The 21660-nt window shown below is 42.9% G+C and overlaps 1 pseudogene; it reads right to left on the reverse strand.

Annotated features, from left to right (window-relative positions):
- Positions 1–21391, reverse strand: part of LOC147429398 (very-long-chain aldehyde decarbonylase CER3-like) — a 41202-nt pseudogene extending 19811 nt beyond the window's left edge.
- Between the last annotated feature and the right edge of the window lie 269 nt (positions 21392–21660).

The following is a 21660-nucleotide window of genomic DNA, read 5'->3' on the forward strand; positions in this document are numbered from 1 at the left end:
AGGCCACTTGGGCTTTAATCCCAACAACCTCCCACTTAAAGTCCAATGTGGCACTTTAAGTAACTGTAAATCTATGAACATAAATGTACAAAGATTTACATGGCTGCCATCTATCCAATGCCCAATAACTCACGACAATGCACAAAGCCCTCTCCTGGAAGTCCCTTTGTGAGTAGATCAGCAGGATTGTCCTTGGTGTGGATCTTCAGCAGTTGTATCTGCTTGTCTTCAAGTACTTCCCTAATGAAGTGATACTTCACATCAATATGCTTAGTCTTCGAATGGAACACTGGATTCTTTGCCAATTGTATAGCACTTTGACTATCACAATATAACTCTGGCATATCTGCATTGATTCCCAAGTCTGCAACCAATCTACCAAGCCAAATAGCTTCTTTGCATGCCTCATTTGCTGCAACATACTCAGCTTCTGTAGTAGACTGCGTAACACAATCTTGTAATCGAGATCGCCATGATATGGCACCTCCAGCCAATGTAAAGACATAGCCTGATGTAGATCTCCTCTTATCCAAGTCTCCTGCATAATCTGAGTCAGTGTATCCTCTGACACTCAAATCCTGACTACCATAGCATATGCGCATACTCTTTGTATGTTTTAAGTATCTCATGATACCTTTCACTGCCTCCCAATGTTTCTTGCCGGGATTTGACATATATCTGCTAACCACTCCCACTGCAAATGCAATATCCGGACGTGTAGCAATCATTGCATACATCAAACTACCCACTGCAGACGCATATGGAATCTTATCCATTTCAGCCTTTTCTTCCTCAGACACAGGACAATCTTGTTTGCTAAGTTTCACATATGGTGGCAATGGAACACTCAATGCCTTTCCCTTCTCCATATTGAAACGTTGCAAAACCTTGTCAATATACTCTGTTTGAGATAACCAAATCAACTTCTTTGATCTGTCTCTCTCAATGCGCATACCAAGTATATGACTTGCCTCACCCATGTCTTTCATGTCAAACGATTTTGCCATCTTTGACTTCAAAGCTGAAATTTCTTCCAAGTGTTTGCCAGCAATCAACATGTCATCCACATACAAAATAAGAATCAGCCAACTGCCATCCTTAGCCTTCTTTGTATATAGACAGTGATCGAACTCACTACGTTTGTAGCCTTGAGAAAGCATAAACTGGTGGAACTTATGGTACCATGCCCTCGGTGATTGTTTTAAGCCATAAAGACTCTTTAACAACTGGCATACCAAATGTTCCATGCCTTTCTCAACAAACCCTTCTGGCTGCTGCATGTAAATTTCCACATCTAAATCACCATGCAAGAACGCTGTCTTGACATCCATTTGGTGCAACACCAAATCCAATATAGCAACCAATGTAAGAAAGCATCTCAATGTAGTCATCTTGACCACTGGAGAGAAGACTTCATCAAAGTCAATGCCTTGTTCTTGCTTAAAGCCCTTGGCAACAAGCCTTGCTTTGTACTTTGGCTGACTATCATGAGCGGTGATCTTATACCTGTAAACCCATTTACAAGGTAGAGCCTTTTTGCCCTGTGGTAATTTAACCAACTTCCATGTCTGGTTTTTATGCAGAGCTGTCATCTCTGACTGCATGGCCAACTGCCATTTTTTCGAGTCAACCACTTGTAATGCTTCCTTGTAACAAGATGGTTCTCCGCAATCTGTGAGCATGACATAATTTAGAGATGGCACATAACGATCAGGTGGTTTGGAGACACGCTCAGAACGTCTCACCACAACTGATTCTGCCTCTCTAGCCACTATAGGCTGTTCCTGAGCCTGACCATGCTGTCTTGATGTGCTAGCACTAGGTCCATCTTCCCTGAAGACAACTCTTCTGATCTCCTCTGTCTTCTCTGGCTTAGCGTGAAACTTGGCTTCATTGAAATGCACATCATTGCTACGAATAAGCTTTCTGGACTCAGGATCCCAAAGCCGGTAACCCATCTCGCCCGATTCTCCGTAGCCAAGAAATATACACTTCTTGCTCTTTGGTTCTAACTTATTTCTGAACTCCTTAGGAATATGGCTATAAGCTTCACAACCAAAGACTCTGAGATGCTTATACGAAGGTGCCTTGCCTGTCCATAGCATCTCGGCCACTGCACTCTTATCCAGAACCCTACTAGGAGACCTGTTGATCAAATGGACTGCTGTAGCCACTGCTTCCGCCCAAAATCCATCAGGCAACTCAGCATTTGACAACATGCTTCTGACCTTCTCTTGTATGGTCCTATTCATACGTTCTGCAACCCCATTCTGTGAAGGATTATATGGTGCAGTAAGTTCCCGCTTAATCCCTTTTTCTTGACAAAAGTCTTGAAAAGCTTTGGAAACGTACTCTCCACCATTGTCAGTTCTCAAGCACTTCAGCTTCTGACCACTCTGATTCTCCACCAGCTGCAAGAATGTCTTAAAGACCTTGAGCACCTCATCCTTGTTCTTCAAGAAGTAAACCCATACTTTGCGAGAATAGTCATCTATGAATGTACAAAAGTACGCTGCTCCCCCTAGTGACAAACTAGGCATTGGTCCGCATAGGTCACTGTGTACAAGAGCTAACCGTTCGTCCCTACGATTCCTCTTTGATCTGTGCGGTTCCTGTGTTTGCTTACCATAAACACAATGCTCACAAAACTCGAAATCTTGAAATGAAAAGCCAGGCAAATAACCATAATGAGAAAGTATTTCCATTCCTCTTTTTGACATATGTCCCAACCTACGATGCCACAGTGACACACTTGGCTGCTCAATCACATTAATTACATGGTTTTTAACCTCTGAAACATGTAAAGTGTACAGAGTTCCTGACTTGCTGCCATGTGCTACAGTCATCGAACCTTTGGAGATCTTCCAAGCGCTGTTCCCAAAAACTGTCACATAACCCGCATCATCCAACTTCCCTGTACTAATCAAGCTCTTTCGGATTGCTGGAACATGTCTGACATTCTTGAGCCATAAATAAGAGCCATTCTGAAACTTCAACTGCACATCTCCCACTCCAAGTATGTCACAAACCTGCTCATTGCCAAGTCTGACATAATCTTTAGTAGCCACATATGATGTAAACCACTCTTTGTGCGGAGAAACATGTAAAGATGCCCCTGAGTCGATAATCCAATCACTCATAGCATGTCCATCCTCTGCAGTCAAGAAAACAGAATCAAGATTGCTTGTAAGGAAGATGTCACCAGCTGCTATACCAGAATCACTGTCTGAACCAGTTCCTGTGACATTCACCTCTTCAATCTTCACTGAACTCTTCTTTTCATCTTGCTCAGAACTCTTTGTTTTGCCTTTTTCTTGTTTCCACTTCGTACAGTCTCGCTTCATGTGACCCTTCTTGCCACAATGGTAGCATTCTATGTCATCCTTTGACTTCGAATCACGAGACTTACTTCGGTTTTGTGCCTTCTTACCCTTCTTCTCTTTAAACTGTTGTCTCCCTCGAACGACCAAAGCACTATTGCCTTTGCCTTTGTCAATGTTCTTCCTGTTCACTTCCTCTGTGAGCAAGCTGCCTTCTACATTGGCACTTGTAAGACCTTCTGGCACGACAGAATTACTTAACGCTGTACGAAAAGTATCCCAACTGTCTGGCAAAGTGATTAAGAGAAACATAGCCTTCACTGAATCTGGAAAGACTATCTCCTGTGCTGTTAACTGGCTGAAAATTGAGTGAAATTCATTCAGATGATTTGACATGGCTGTCCCTTCCTTCATCTTCAAATCCACCAATTTCTTGAGCCAGTAAATTTGAGAAGCAGCACTTTGTTTCTCGTACATATCACATAGCTTTTGCCATACGCCATACGCTGTAGTCTCTTCTGCTACGTTGAAGTAAACATTTTCTGCCAGTGTCAGCATGATTGTGGAACAAGCTAACTCGTCAAGCTCTTCCCACTCATCTTGAGCCATAAATTCTGGTCTCTCCCCTTTGAGCTTCAGTGGCTTCACTTGTTTTTTCTGCACCAAAACCTGCCAAATCTGCTTCTTCCAGAATGGAAAGTTTGTGCCATCCAGCTTCTTTATGTTGTAAAGAGTCTCACTGTGAGAAGATGCCATATCTGCCAAACTGTTTACTCCTGAGAAAAATCCGGCAGAGTTTCCCCTGTAAACTGGCCTCTGTACACAGTAAACAAGCTATAATCAACAAGCTGAACACCTCTCCTCAGGAACTGTCAGTATTTTTGAAAATTTTTGACAGAGTCTCCCCTGTAAACTGAGCTCTGGGAACCAAAAGATAGCTCAAGAAACAATCATAAATAGCTGACCAATGACAAATCTAAAAAATCCCTGTAATATGCTGTCCTGTAAGCATACACTGTCTCCTCTCTGGGCGATGACAGAACCTGTATCTGTCTCAAGACTGAACCCTGAACAATGCCTCAACGGCCTGACGCATAAGATGCAATCCAGTGTCTACACAAAGTCATACATCCTAAGGGATAAAAGTCGCCGAAGAGGATGCGTGTAGAGGGGAACTCCAGCAACCTAATCCACCTCACACTGGGTAACCCAGCCCCCAGTGCTTGGCTTCAAAAAACCTCACACACGACCCTCTCAGATGGCTCAGCAAACTGCCCAGAACTAGCATACATCCTATAATAGACCAATCACTGTCCTATGACCGCTGCGGCGGTCTGTCTGCTAGCGTGACTCACAACTAGCAGACCCACAATCACAGTACATCAATCTGCAATACATGCCAGTGGTGTCAAGCCGTCGTATGGCCACACCTCCCCTGGAACCTGGCAAGCACAAGAAGTAGCAATGCAGACTGCAATATATATATCTGATGATATATATGTGTACCTGGTCTATAGATGATGCTCTGAAGACGAATAAGTGATGTATGTCGATGTCGATATTGATGTCGACCACCTCCTGCTTGCCAATCTACACAAGACGGATTTCTTTGCGGCTGAAATCTATCTTCTGCTGTAGTGCTCAGAACGAAATTCTGAGGGCATAAACGGCTTCGAAAGGGGGGTAAAACACCAGGTCGCCTAGTGGAAACGCTCTCGGAACGCCGAGTGTGAATTTTCGAACTCCGGATCTAGAATCTGTCGAAAAAGTGCGCGCGCGCGCGATTGCGCAAATCCGCACTGAACCAAGGCTCTGATACCAATTGAAGTCGCGGAGCGGAGCGTGGGTCGACTCTCTCTCTCACACACACACACAGTGAGCTTACACAGTACAGTACGCAGAGAGATGTTAGAAGGGTTATCTCCCAAATCCTTAGTATTCACAAAGAATATGTTAGTATATACAAAGAGTTAGAGGTAAGTGAGTTAGGCGGCCGGCCGGCCATATCCGCATAAGAGGCCACTTGGGCTTTAATCCCAACATGTAATACAAAAGTGTGATCATCACTCACCAGAACTCTTATCCCTTTCCTACAAAGGTAGAGTGCTATGGCCCTTCCCAACTTTGACGTGGACCCTATTAAGAACACCTCGGTCACATGCTTTGGTATCTCCTTGATAATTACTGCAACAGTAAGTGTATTTTTATGGCACACCCTGACCCTCAAATGAGGATGCTTCATTACAAAGAGCTTTCCTCCTCCATTGAGTGCTTCATTCTACACAAACACACAAAATACGGCACCTTCAAGACTTATACAACTTAACTGCACACTCATAAAGCTATACAACAAACATCAGGATGGGTGCTCGAACTATGTCCAACCAAATGTGAACATGGCCAATTCTTATGTGAATCTACTAAAAGTACCTTCGGCTAGCATGCTTGAAGCATGTGTACACCACCAGTTCTCGTCAGCTTAGTGCTTATCTACACACTTCCATGCCTACATCTTATAGTACAAAACAAAATCCAAATAACATGAAGACCTAAAAACTTACCTTGTTGAGAGCCGCTAAACTAAAGACCTTGATGCCAATCTTGTATGCCTCTAGTATTGATTTCTCTATCAAAAAATTGATGTTGCGGTGTGCAAATGGTAGAAAATATTGTAGCACAATTAAGCAAAATCCACGTATCAAAACATGATGCTCTTCCTTGAACCTTCCACAATTTATTATGAATCAAAGCTTCATGAAAATGGGACCGTCCTCAATTGTGAATTATCAGTGGTTGAGTAGCCTACTCTATATGTACGGTCAATTTACCACAATAAGGCATAAAGACTTGTGTCTCCAATTTTTCTTTGCTTGAGAACTGCCTCTATAGAATTTTTACATCCTTTCTGCTACAATTTTCAAATAAGAGGGGTTCAAAATAAGCAAACGGTGTTGGAAAGAGGGGAACAAGAGGACAGCAAGGTCGGGAAGCCCAAAAAATGGGTGTCCCATAACACCTAGGCTTCCAACTTAAAGTTGTAGAATGAACAACAACAATAAAGGAAATCAAGCTTGCTATTGTTTAATGACTTTCATCATGCGGACATGTCATGAATAACCTTGAGCAAAAATGGTTGATAAGATCAAGCCTCATCTCCTGCTTTTTGAAAGTGGTCCAGTTTTTGTGACATTAATCATAATTTATATAGGTGTCAGTTTAATGTGCTCCGTAATATACATTCCATACATGAAACCTTCACTATATATGCATTCACAAATGTATGCAACCATTGTGTGTTTATATTCTTATGCATTCACTAGTGCTATGCACACCTCATAGATAGAATAAGCACATTTAATAATTTTTAAATCAACATTTAAAAGCAACCGTGCCTCTACATTGGCCTCATTTCATATACAGTGCAGAGGTTTCTACAAATCAATAAATCGAACACATACAATACATGCAACTACTACTAAAAATTATCGTAAAACACCAAATAAAGTTAAAAGAGACAGTGTTGTCTACAAAAACCACTTACTCGCCATAAAGCCATATCGAGGGACCACCCAAATTTGATGATGATAGTGTCATATTCCAACACTTGAAGATTGTCCCCCAAAGCCACATGGCTGAGCCAATGAGTATTGTTACAGATAGCCATGGGAGCAAGAATATATTTGGCTTGTATGGTTGGGAAGTGTATGCTCGAAAGACGAAATGTACATGTAACACAGAGGTGAATTCAACTGCATGTAGAAGGAATACAAAGTCTGGGACTGTGCGCTCCTTGCCGTACTGTCGAAGCAAGGGACTTGCCGATACACCGTGTACGAGCCGCAGACGGCTCCAAGCACACAACTAGTTTAACTAGTAAGCTCAAAGAGGGCAATGGTGTGTCACTCACCGCCTTATGCTCTTGCCGTAGAGGATTCCTCACCGCGAAGAAGAGGGAGACGCCGCTACGCCACGCTCAACCGCCTCGCCGCCATCGTGCCGCCGCAACGCTTGATCGCACACACACTCTCACACTCTCTCTCTCTCTCTCACACACGTACACACACAAGGAGATGGTGAAGGAGAAGGTGGAGATGGAGCAAGAGAAGCTTCTATTGCACAATGAGAGAATGACTCAATTTTAGGTTGGCTTTTATGTGAGCTCACCCCATTCACACTTGGGCGCCCATGCTTAGCCAACTAACCCTAGCATGTTCGTGTTAGAGTGCGTCTCTCATCGGCGATCACTCTACCTTTCCCTATTGGACCGACAAGCCCGGTGCCTGACTCTACTTAAATAAATAATACGGTTACAGTGTCCGTCGTAGGCGATAGGGTGTCCGTGAGCCACGAGGGTTAACATTGCCCCCCTTCCTGATGTAGATTCCGTCCTCGGAAGCTATTGAGTTGAAGCTTGGTATGTCCATGTTGTAGAGCATCTAGATTTGAATCTGCAAGGCAAAGTCACTGTTTTAGCAAGCGAAATTATATTGCCATAAATCATGAGGGGAATGTAAAGTACATGTGGAAATGAGTAAATGCAAGATTTATGAAATGTTAGACTGCCATTAAGGACAAATAAATTGCACTTTGAGTAAATTAATTAATCAAGAGTTTTGAGCTTATGGGTGAGTCTATCAATTAGTTAGCTATGACTAAGGTTAAAACAACTACTCTAGTACTAGCTAAGCTAAGAAGATTATCTAAATGCAAGATTCCCTAATTATGCTTTTCAGCTTTGATTAGCCAACTCGCTCTCACAACTGCAAACAAAAGCTTGAAATGTTAAGTGTAAGCTCAATGGAAGTCTTTTAATTTTTATTTATTTATTTATTTTTTAATACTTTTTTACTTTGGGTCACAATCATGTGACGTGTGTGCTTATTTTGTATGTCCGGGGTTTTTTGCTTCTCAAGGAAAAGCGCCCACACTGGGAACCTCTAGGGCTCTAGTACCATAGACAATACATGTGAGTGAAGTACCAATTCAAGCTAGGATTTCTCTTCCAACGTAAGATTTTTCATTTGTGGCACTTATGTTTTTTTTTTTTTTTTTTGCTTCCATTTCCTTGGTATTCGCACTAGTGTTTTTTGTTGTTTGAGTGAGCAAGTCTTTCTCTGCCTAAAACATTCCTAAGGTCTCAAATACTCGGATAATTTTATTAGCTAGGCCTAGTGGTCAAGTAAATGAGTTAACCTAAAGTCACGGTCTCCTAATCTCCAGGCTCATCCATAAGATTAAACTGGAGTTCAATCAACTTAAGCAAAGACAAATTTATACATCTATAATGACAGATAACAATCATAACTATTGCACTCAAACAAAGAATGAAAAATCATTATTAGCAATTACACATATCCACCAACATGAATCATGGAAAGTAGTACACCTGGAGGTATGGAGTGGCTCATTTCGTTGAAGCAGATGTACTCATCCATGTGGATGGAGATCCATATAAGTCCTACCTAACACATCCAAAAACAGGCACTATACCTCTAGGAGGCATGTCAGTGTGAAAAATTAAAACTCCTAAAAAACAAACTCAAAACAAAATCTAGACCCCTAACCTACCTATCTGTCACCCCTTTTAGAATCAAGGAAAGAGGATATTATATAAACCGGGTGGCCACCCTAATGCTAGGCCTCTATCCTCATCATCTAGATAAATAAAATCGTTGTCCGTGAGGCCATAGTCTTCCTCGGTCTCTATTAGTTCCTCTTCATCATCCTCTTGTGCAAGCATGCTAATCAAGAACCTCGCGATGCGTGGATACTCATCTTGTGCAAAAGAATAAGCATGTGCCATTGGAGACACATTCGCTACTGGGTAGGGATCACTAGTTAGCCATAGACGTATCAGCCATTCCAAATCCTCAAAATTTCTCTCACATGCAAGGCTCTCTATCAAATCCCATTCGCAAGAAAGTATAGGGTAGCATACGTAGAACACTTGAGGAAAAGACAAAGGGTACCTTTCATAAAAAATAGAAGTGCATGCCTCTGGTGAAGTAGCCATTTCTGACAAGACAGATAGATTTGGTTAGGCCTTTAAAACATAAGAGTTGTTTTTGTGTGTTGCTTGAATTGACACGGTGAATTTGGACTTATATGTAAGATCTGATAGGGTGCTCTCTCGTTGCTAGTCGCTCTTGCTCTTTACTATTTTTGTTTTTTGTGAGTATAAGGCTATATATATACATTCCCTAAGATTGGAATTGAGAGGTCAGGGAGGAATGTTGAGAGGGGAGCGAGTGAATGATTGATGTTAGCAAACACTCCCCCCTTCCTTGGGTAGATCATACCTTTTGGAATGAGGTCGTCACCTTTTGAAACCAATTGTTCCAAGTTGTTATGGGTGAAGGTTTTAACCAATAGTTTTCGACCGCCCTATGCGTTTCATCTAGTTCCAAGGGTGGTAAGGTACTCTCCCATGATTTTATTTGCAACGTTGTTGTAGGTGGTGAACTTACCCCGGGAGGTGCAAACTCTTTCGTGCTTGTATGGATATGTACAGTGGTAGGTGGAGGTTGTGTCGAATCTTCTATTTGCGTATAGGAACTACATGAAGAGCAAGAAGCTTCATTTGATTTCCCTGTTCCTGAGCTAGGTGGAACAAATCGTTCTTTCTTTGGTACCCAAACTAGCTCTAGATCGGGTGTGTAACATTCCATGCATTTTTCCTTTCCGCGATTTTCAATTTGTTTTGGAGCCACAGAATTGGGTTTACATGGGCCAGGTGACAGGTAAGAGTACACTTTACGTTTGGGCACCCAGATTTGATCATTTCCTTCATAGTATCCTTGGGCTTCCAATAGTCGTTTAGGAATCCAACGCAACGTTTCTTTACATTTCTTGGAGTGAGTGGGATGGTTCTTACTAGGTTTTCGTTTTTTTGCATCAACCATGCTCACTACAGAGGCTTTAGGGACCCACTTGTATGTTTTCTCTGTTATATTAGGATGGTTCTTGTGTGTCTCAAGCTTTCTTTCAACTACATCAGTTGAAGCTCTAGAGAGTTGGGCTATGGGGACGTATGGTTCAACCTCCTGGACATGCAATGTCTTGGGTTTTATTTCCTTAGGCAATATCTCAGGGACTATGGCTTGAGTGGTAGGGCTAAGAGTTGGTTTTTGCGTTGTAACACCCCCAGTCCCCCAATCAATAGTGCATTTGGTGGCTATCATCCACGTGCGGCCTAGGTTTATATTACCCTCCATAGTTCCAGTAGGCATGACCAAAAAGTCTTGAGCTACAATTCCATTGTCATAACTGACAGAAGTGTGCCAGATTCCAAAAACCGTAGTTTTTTTCTTGTTGACACCCTTGACTTGGATAATACTCTCAGATAGAGGTGGCTTCCCTAACTGACACCACACCCCATAGGATAGCAGATTATATTTAGCACCCGTGTCCAATAAGGCGTTATATAGCACTTTTCCATAGGCACTATTTAACTCAATAGGGTATCGTAGAGGTGTGTCAGAGTCCAACCCATCCTCTTCGATTTCCACGTGGAATGCATTTGTGACTCCAAGGTTAGCCTCTCGTTTTTGTCTTATACGTTGTTGTCGCTCCTTAGCCTCAGCTTGAGCTTGTATCTTGTTTAACTCGGTTTGTGGTTTGGCGGCCTTCTTTTGATGAATGGCCCGTAGTTCTTCTTGGCTTAAAGGATCATAATATCTTTTGAATTTACTCCCATTGAGGAATCCAATGGTTTCAACTCCATCAAGAGTTTCCACACGAAGGGTACCTTGTGGGGTAATTTCACATACTCTATATGGTCCTTTACCAGCATATTTCAACTTTTTCTTCTCTTTACGTACTCCATACATAAGGACTTTATCATCAACTTTGATGTCCTTGTCCTTCACATGGCGATCAAACCACTTCTTTCTCCTATCCTTTTCCACAAGAGCATTTTGCACAACCAACTGTCTCTCTTCGTCTAGTTTTTTTAAGATATACAAACGCTCGGTTAAGGGGTTACCATTCCATCCTTCTTGCGAAGCTATCCTAAGACTAGGAATGACAAACTCCCAAGACATAACCGCTTCTTGGCCGTATACCATTTTGAATGGCGTACAATTAATAGCCACTTTATAAGCAGTACGATAAGCCCATAGAGAAGATGTCAACTTCAAATCCCAATCAGTGCGATGAGCTTCTACTGTCTTGGTTAAAATAGAGATTAGAGTCTTGTTGGTGATCTCGGCTTGTCCATTAGCTTGCGGGTAATAAGGTGTAGACTTATGGTGGGATATCATAAAGGTCGTGGTAAGCTCTCTTATTACCTCATTTATAAAATGGGTACCATTATCACTAACAATTTCAAAAGGGCAACCAAATCTTGTGATAATGTTCTCAAAAAGAAACTTAGCTATTGTCCTCGTGTCAGCTTTTTGTGAAGCCTTAGCTTCAGCCCACTTTGTTACATAGTCCGTAGCAACTAGAATATATCGAGATTGAGTGTTGTGAGCTGCGGGACTAATTGGACCTACAAAGTCTAAGCCCCATTTTTCAAATGGTTGGGTTACTTTAATAGGATGTAAGGGCATTCTGTCTTTGCGCTGTGTGGTCTTGTAACGTTGGCACTCATCACACCCTTTTGTAAAAAGTGATGCATCCTTAAATAAGGTTGGCCACCAATAGCCTGATTGCAGCACCTTTCTAGCAGTCAGGTCTCCTGAAAAATGTCCTCCTGCTATGCCCATATGTGCTTCTTGTAAGATATACAAATATTCATCCTCGCGGGCACAACGCCTAAGAATATCATCCTTGCCTAATCTATACAGAGTTCCGGCAATCAAACAATAGGGTTCACATTCTTTTACTAGCCTTCGAGCGATATCCTTATGAAGTTCCTTGGGTGGAAAACCATTAACTAAAAAGTTAACAATGTTCTCACTCCATTCAGGCATAGTCTCAACTATGAATAGGGAAGTATCGGGTAATTCATCATCAACTCCTGTAGGGGCTTCACCATTGGGTATGCGAGACAAATGATCAGCCATGACGTGCCTTTTACCGGGTCTCACTACAATCGTGAAATCAAACTCCAGAAGAATTAACAACCATCGTGTGATTCTTCCTGTGGAGCATGGCTTGTTTACCAGATACAGCAACGCTTGATGGTCCACATAAAATACAAACTTGTTTGCCAGAAGGTAGTAGCGAAATTTCTTTACTTCATAAACCATTGCCAAACCTTCTCGCTCTGTAGTGGTGTAGTTCCTTTCAGCATCGTTCAATTGACGTCTTGCAAAGCTAATGGGATAGTCCAATTTATGTTCTCCTGGTTGAGTGAGAACACACCCAATAGCAAAGTTTGATGCATCAATATGCACATGGAAAATGACATCCCAGTTAGGTGTCCTTAAAATCGGAGCACTTGCTAGTGTTTTCTTCAATTGTTCATAGGCCTGGTCACACTCTTCAGTCCATTTAAATTCAATGAGAAGCTTGTACAAAGGACGTGCTATCTCAGCGAAAAATAAAATAAATCATCCATAATAACCCACGTGTCCCATGAACCTTTGAACTCCCTTGTAATTGGTTGGTGGTGGTAACTCTAGAATCACTTTAATTTTTCTCTCATCGGTTGAGATACCATTCTTGGATACTATATGTCCTAAAATAACTCCATGCTTGACCCAAAATTGGCATTTGAACGGGTTCAATGAGATACGATATAACCTACACTTTTCAAACACCTTCCGCAAACATGATAGATGTTCTTTCCAAGAAGAGTAAACACAAAGGTCGTCTAAGAAAGCTTCACAAAACTCTCTCAAATATTCTTTAAAAGCAGTGTTTATTAATCGTTGGAATGTAGCAGGGGCATTTGTTAAGCCAAAAGCCATCACACGAAATGCAAACACGCCAAATTCTGTGATGAAGGCAGTTTTAGCTTGGTCCTCTAGCGCTATCGTGATTTGGTTGTAGCCTGAGTACCCATCTAGAAAGCTATAAGCTTCCTTGCCTACAACTCTTTCGAGTACATGTTCGGAATATGGTAGGGGGTAATGGTCTCTTCTAGTAGCTGCATTAACTTTTTTGAGGTCCACGCACACCCTGAGTTTCCCATTCTTTTTTGGCACGATAACTATTGGAGACACCCATTCAGAGTGTTCAATAGGATATATGAACCCACATTTGATAAGCTTTTCTAGTTCTTCTTGAATGATCTTTGCGTACTTAGGATTCATCGGGTAGGGTCTTTGTTGTACAGGCTTCGCAGTGCTAATCATAGGGATTGTATGTTGGACCACAGAAGGTGGAACACCTTTCATATCATGGTATGTCCAAGCGAATACGTCCTTGAATTCCTTGAAAAGCTCTTTGAGGACCGCCTCTTCAACTTCTGTGAGGTCTTGGGCAATAAAAACAGGTTTTGATTCTTCACCGGGGTCAGCTAATTCTATTCTTTAACTATTGCCATACCATCATAGATTCCATTATTCCCATCGATAGGTATTCTTTGGGCTTTTGTGTACACAACCTTTGCTTCCCCTGTGGTTTAAGATTTGAAATGTTCTAGTGCAGGATGCAAGTCTGTGGATTCTGGTTGTGCTTTGGTTTGTGCTTCCATTTTTGCTTTCTTGTGTTGTCGAGCTAACTCTTGGTTTTGACGCCTCCTTGCAGTGCGGCTCAACTTTGGCTTGTCTATGATCTCTAATTGGGCTATGTCATGGGGTCGTGGTCTACACCACATAACATTTTGGAGATATTCACCCCAATTGTCTACCAATTTTCGATGAGCATCACATGCTCCTATATAACTGAGCCATTCTGCTGAGGATCTCTTCTTTTTTATCCTAGCACGTACATTGGCTCGATATCGACGCCTCTTAAGGTTTTTCTTTTTCTTATTTGAGAACTGCTTTTGATTTGCATTTAGATCTGGCTCACTACAGGAGTCCTCGTTGGTGTCCTCTTCACTCTCGGGGGAGCTATCATCGGTTGATGTGCTCGGTCCTTCCGAATGTTTTGACTCTGAACTTGCTCCACTCTCTAATTCATGAGATTCAGAATCCGTTTCACTCTGGGAGTCAGTGTCCAAGTCGTGTTGGTCAAAGTCTTCTATTGAGCTATCGGTGTCACTGTTAGATTGGTCCACAATTGCCTTGCCCTTAGAAGATGCATGTATGGCACTAATCATGTTCAGAGGTGCAATTTGTGGTACCTCTTCCCCCTCTGGTGTGACCCAAGTGGTTCCTCTATTTCCCCAGGTATCTATGGTTGCAGCTAGGTGTACCCGGTCTACGTTGTCTGATTCTGTCATACCCGGTAACACATCCATGTAAGGAGAATCTTGGCCAATGTCTGTATCCTTCTTACAAGTGTAACAATATTGTAGTGGGACCGAGTGAACTGTGGTGTCAGAGCGATGATCAATAATGGTTTTACTCCCTAAGGGGTGTACCTTACTAGTCACCAAATCCACTCTAAGGATAGAGTCTTGGAATTGCAAATAGACATGATTTTTAGACCAATCATGAACCATTTGTGCTTCCCTCATGAATGGTCGTCCTAAAATCATTTCATATGACATAAGGTGTTTAGAGAAATCCATTACAATGAACGTATGTCGTACCTTGTGTCCTAGAACTTTGATCTTAAGATCCTTGAGCATCCCCATAGGTTTGGCTATGGTACCATTTGCCATCTTTACCACAATGTTAGTAACACTGAGGCGGGGTTTTCCCATGGATTCCCAACAATCTTTTGTAACGATGCTAACTCCCGCACCACCATCAAGAATTCCCTTTATAGTTAATCCCTTGGTAGTGATGGGTAGGGTCGCATTAGACTCGTCGCCTTCAAAATACTGCCCTAATTCGTTAATGGGTACCTCGATCACAGACTCGTGTCCATCTAAGTCAAGTGATTGCACATGATTTTCCTCATCAATCATAATCGAGTCAGGCCTATTTGGTTGTGCAAACTGCGGTAATCCCGTTAGTAGCTCTCCGTTAAGGAATGCTCAAAGTGCAAGGAATAACTCAGGATCTCCATACAGCTTTGCTATGATCGTGGTTCGGACCTCAGAAGACATGAAGTCCACTAGTTTGGCAACATTCATTGGCATTTTGCAGGGTGTAGGTCCTTGACTAGGAACTGGTGAGGATGGAATCTCATATTCCTCAATGGGATCAAGTATTCCTTCGTTAAACATCCTTTCCAACAAGAAAGGTGTATGCTCACTTTCTGATGTCCCGTCCTCACTCCCTTCTTGGATGATACTAGATATGGCTAACGGTCTATGGTTCATGTGGGGTGGATGAACTTGCGTGGGAAACACTGTGTCATGAATTTTGACATGCATGGGTTCTGGTTCTAGTTTCCTTTGAGTCTCCTCCACTAAACCTCTTAGATGTTTCACCCGCTCAATCTCGTCTACTGGGTTTGCGTACGTCCCAATCTTCTTTTTACGATTCTTCCCTTTTTGCCTCTGCGGTTTATCTTGGGGGTCTTGGATTGGATTTGCAAACACTTGTGGTGTTTTCAGAGGCTCTTTATGGTTTTCTCTTATTCGGTTTTCATTTGGTTCCATGTTACGGTTTTCTTTGTCGGTCTTTCCCTTTGTGGTATTGGTTCTAGTCTCCATTGTCTCGATTGAATCTGAATCATCCTCGAGGTCATTCATATACACGGGGTCATCTCCTGTTCCTATGTTTGTTTTGGAACTTGGCTTTGAATTTCCCGTATTCTGCGACCTCTTCTTTCGTGTCTTCTTTTTCTTTGCTTGGATAACCGACGCGGTATCTCTCTCTTCGAGGATATGGCCTGGCCCTTGAAGCATGGACCGTGTAATCGCATAAGCGGGTGCGACGGGTGGTATTGGCGATGTCACACTAGCAATTTCGACCAAATTTAGGGGTGTGATTTTAGGCGCATTTGGGTTATAGGGACATTGGGCAATCAAGTGATCTATGCCACAACGATTACATGTGAGTATTGGCATTGCAGACGTGCTCCTTTGATTCATTTGCATCTGTGCAGCATTCTTTTGCAGCCTAATAGGGCACTCTGCTGCCCGATGTGGTCCACCACACTCGTAGCATTGAAGAGGTGGTCTCCTAGCCTGGGTGTTGATATTTTGACCTCTAGATGCGAGAGCAGCATCTTGATAAACCGGCTTGACTTGCCCCCAACAATCTTCCATGTAGAATATAGGACACTCTTCCAATGTATCAAGTTCGTAGGCAATACTAGTGTCTATTTCCTCCTCACAGCCATCTGCATAAGCATTTGATGGCTCGCAACCCACTTGGTTCATAGGGGCGACTCTTGGATGCGGGGGCTGTGGTCCTAGCACAGGAGGTGGTAGCGGTGTAGCTTGTACAACATTTTGAGATCTAGGGACCATGTGTTGTGGTAGTTGCTCAACAGGTAGAGCAGGCATCAATACAGGAGCTCGAGGTGCATCCGTCCAGGCTACAGGTGGTCTATTTTCCATCATACGTTTGATCATTAAACAATCCTTAGCTTGGTGACCATACCTACCACATGCGTTGCAAGTTCCATTAAATTTTACTCTAAACGTAGGGCACTCACTAGTGCTATGTGGACCTAAGCAAATGGAACACCATTGTTGCTCCCTTCTTGGATACATGTGACTATTTTGAGGGGGTCGATTATCCTTAAGAGACTCTTGGATTGCCTTGGTGAGGTCTGTCAAGAATGTCTCAAATACCTTTGGCTCATTGGCAATGGGCTTTGCAGTCATGGGTTCATACTCAATGGCTTGTGAGCTAGTGGATCTCGTGTCAGTAGACACCCTCATGCCTGCTATCATCAAGTTGTCCTCTAATTGGATTGCATTGGCAGTGACATCTTCCCAGGTTGTGATACCTCTAATCACTAGTCCATTATAGATTCCTTCATTCCTCAACCCTCGAATGAATCGATCAAGCAGTTAGTTATTGTTGAAGCGCTCATTTACAGGGCAGCGAGAGTTTAAGTGCTTTAGACGACTAATGAAGTCCCTTACTGACTCTCCTTCCTTACGTTCGGCCTTCTGTAGCTGAGATGCTACACCCCAAAGCACACCTTCTCGTATGTACTCCTTTAGAAACAACCTTCGAAGGGTAGGGTAGATTGTTTTCTCGTCCACCCTTAGGGTTCTATACCAATCTCCAGCCTTCCCACTTAATGTCAAGCTTAAGGCATTGCACTTATGTAGTTCGTTGCGTTCCCCTAAGGAATCACATACTTGTTCAAACACTTCAATGTGTTTTCTAGCATCTTCGTCCCCATTGAATTTTTGCGTGAGTTTGGCAATTTGTACTGCCTTACTTCTAGGCTCTCTATCAGATGCATGACGCATATTTTCCGCGATAGATCGACCTATGGTTTGAGCAAACACTGTCAAGTCACCTATGTGAGGAGGCAGGGCCGGTGGAGGTACTCTTGGAATCATATGTGGGAGAGGGACGGGTACCGGTCTTGGCATATGTGTGGATGATGCAGGATATGGAACATAACCGGGCATAGGTCCACTCGGATAAGGGCTAGGGAGCGGCACTCGAGGAGCATAAACAAGTGGTACAATTGGAGGTGTGGGGGCCATGTGTGCATAAGGGGCTAGGCACATACGGTCGAGGCCCCATATTAGGTACTACGACACTAGGTAGTGGCACTGCGCTAATCGTAGATGTCATCAGTACATTCTCTGTCAGGCTTATCCCTGGAGTGAGCACTGTGTTTTCCTTAATAGAGGGTTGAGCCAAGTTAGGGAAGCTAAAGTTGTCGCTCGGAGGCTCAGATTGCATAGAGACCCCAGGTGAAATGACGTAAGATGGGTCCATGGGGCTCATTGGAGGAGTCTCCATTTGTGATAGAGTAGGCTGTTGAGCCTTGCTCGTATCCAGAAATCTCATGGGGCCAGTTGAGAGTATATTTACCCCTCGGTTTTGCCTTTCTGATTGAATAATGCTATGGATAACATTACAGATCATTTTCTGTTGATCTTCGATGCTCGTGGCACTAGAGGTGGATTGTACAATCTCTATCCATCCTACATGGTAGGCGTGGCCAGAGTGTAGATCCGTCAACACCTCAGTGTGGAGGTCGTATGTCCAATGATCATTAATGAACAATCCTTCTAGAGTCGACGTGTTAACGGTTTCTTGTGAGGTAGAAGCAATGTTGCTCCCCGTGGTTTTACTTGTCACCAACGGTACTCTAGAGGGAACTTCTGAAGGAGGCAGCTCAACAGGGCCTTCTTGGTAAGAAGTTGGCAGGATATCCACATGGACACTCTTTGGGGGTGTGGGGTCCACGTGCGATGTGAAAGGAGAGTCCACTTCCCCACCCCCTTCGTGTGCTTCATTTGCATCAGGTTCCGAGCGAGTAGCTCCACCTAATGTTTCCATGAAACGGCTAAACATACTAGTACTAGGCTGTGGAGCTTCGGGAGGTGCATGGCCTTCTCTCTCAGTGTTTTGGGTAGGGTATGCTTCCATGATTTCTGAGTCGGAGGAGGAATCACTAGCGGCTATTTTAGGGTCTTGGGTGGTGCTACCTTGTGTCCCCGCTGAGGGTCTAGAGCCTATCGTGGATGGGTAATGGGTGTCCGTATGAATAGAGGCACCCTCAATATGCTCGTGTTCTAGCACACGCCCAGAGCGTAAGTGCATGTGCTTTTGATACCCTAAGGTGTCAAAAAGCTGCTCTAGGAGGCCTTGTGACTAGTTTTTAGCGTGTTTTTTGTTTGTTTTTTTGCTAGATTTTTTAGAGCGTGTCGTGGAATGGGCCTTGTGATAGCTCGAAACGAGCGTATCGCTAGGAGGGACGCGCTGTGCTTTACAGCCCACCGTTTGGTTCTATTTTGCTCCAGAAAAGCTTGAAATAGTCTTTTCCTAGCTAGGGAACTAGGCTCCAAATAGCAAATCTAAAGGTGCAAGTGGGAAGAGAAGGGAGAAGAGTGGAGGATTTGTCCCACATGCTCTCATTCCCTCTTGAGGAGGTAGGGTATATATATAAGAGTGAGTCTAGTATATATCATAAGACTGAGGACTGGGGATTGGGCTTGGGCTTGAGCAAATGATCCCGATCCCGATCTAACTTTTATACAAACCAACCCATCCGTTTTTATAACTCACGTTTTTTATTTTCGAAAATCTAACCTCCCCCTCGCTCACGTTTTTATTTTTCGATTTTTTTAATTTTTTTTTGAAAACAAAAATATATATATATATATATTTATTTATTTTTGGAGATATTATTTGGTACGCGTTGACCTCACCTAACTATTTACTATCCCACCTACCTACTGACCTGCTAATCAGTGGTTCACCTAATTACTAACCTACTTAATTAACTAACTGTGCGCCTAACTGTGCACAAACCAGAAAACACAGAAAACACAGAAAATGCAGAAATTGAAACTTGATAGAACTTTGCAGTGAAAACACAGAAAATGCAAAAAAATGCAAGAAATGCTAACTGTGTGACTAATGCTAACTGTGTGCAAACAAAAAAACAGAATTTTGCTAACTGTCTAACTAATACTAAATGTACGTAGCAGAAAAACAGAAAATGCAAACTGTGCGCAACAGAAAAACAGAATTAACAACTTGCAGAAAAAATACGCCTTCCTCTCCCTCTTCTTTCCTACAGCAAACCACTCATACAAGAAGCACAAAGTGCCTCTTGGGCTTAGTGCAGGGCTATTCCCCGGCAGCGGTGCCAAAAATGTGCGCTCCTTGCCGCACTGTCGAAGCAAGGGACTTGCCGATACACCGTGTACGAGCCGCAGACGGCTCCAAGCACACAACTAGTTTAACTAGTAAGCTCAAAGAGGGCAATGGTGTGTCACTCACCGCCTTATGCTCCTGCCGTAGAGGATTCCTCGCCGCGAAGAAGAGGGAGACGCCGCTATGCCGCGCTCAACCGCCTCGCCGCCGTCGTGCCGCCGCAACGCTCGATTGCACACACACTCTCACACTCTCTCTCTCTCTCTCTCTCTCACACGCACACACACAAGGAGATGGTGAAGGAGAAGGTGGAGATGGAGCAAGAGCAGCTTCTATTGCACAATGAGAGAATGACTCAATTTTAGGATTGATTGGCTTTTATGTGAGCTCACCCCATTCACACTTGGGTGCCCATGCTTAGCCAAATAACCCTAACATGTTCGTGTTAGAGTGCGCCTCTCATCGGCGATCACTCTACCTTTCCCTATTGGACCGACAAGCCCGATGCCTGACTCTACTTAAATAAATAATATGGTTACAGTGTCCGTCGTAGGCGATAGGGTGTCCGTGAGCCACGAGGGTTAACAGGGACATGCTCATTTATGCTATCTATCACCAAAATTATCCACTTGAGAATGTATAAGCTTAGATAGATTACGACATGCACACATGAGAAGTGTGCCAAAGTGTGTCATGAAAGCTTGCAATTAGTACATTGATTATGTGGAGAGCTTCCACTGGCTCACTATTAGCTGCACAAAAATGTTACATACCATGTCGGATTTGGGCATGAAAGGCCTCTCTTTTTGGATTAAGGGAATTTCCAAGGTAGTCGTACAAGGGCATGAACAAGCAGAAGTTGGAGTCTTGGGACTCATGGTGAAGCCTGTGGTAGCTGCACACATTGCAAGATTTAGTAAATTCTCTCTCTATTAATGTGTTTGTATGTGTCCATATGTGTATTTGGACTTGCACAAAAGATAGAGACCATACGAGGGTGTGTAGAGGACCCAGGGAGGTCACCTAATAAAAATGTATCAGGAGTTCAACAGAAGGGTATTAAAGTTCTTGAAACTTACAAAAATGTATATACAGAAGGCCATTATTTTTTCAAATTTGCAAAATACTTACAAATTTTAAAAGAAAAGGGTACATTATATTCTTTAAAAAATTCACAGATAAGGGGTTTTACAAACATTTCTTGAACGCACGTGATATGGTAGTTTTACACATAGTGAACCCCCCAAGGTAGAGGATGTATCGGAGGAGAAAATCGGAATGGAAGACTGACAAGGGAATTATCTCCATGCTGGAGTGGCCATATTCATGTAGGAAGTCAAAGAAGAGGAGATAGAGGTAGAGATTGACAAGCGAGGAGCATGGGCAGATAGTACCACATTATGTAGGATTCAAGAGCCTAACCTAGGACATGAACCGCTTTCCAATAGATTGAGACTGATGATGTGAGAAAATGGAGAAAAAATATCCATAAGTATTGGGCAAGTCTCCAAGGTGGAACTCTGATAGAAAGTATTAACTCTAAATATCTAAATGGCAGAGCTTGCCAAAGTAGATCATTCTGAAGCAGTAGGCCCTGAGGTGGAAAAATGATAGATCGGAAGCATGCACGGAAAAGGAGGTAA

This window comes from Adiantum capillus-veneris, chromosome 22, assembly GCF_014529385.1.
Source record: "Adiantum capillus-veneris isolate H3 chromosome 22, ASM1452938v2, whole genome shotgun sequence".
NCBI lineage: Eukaryota > Viridiplantae > Streptophyta > Polypodiopsida > Polypodiales > Pteridaceae > Adiantum > Adiantum capillus-veneris.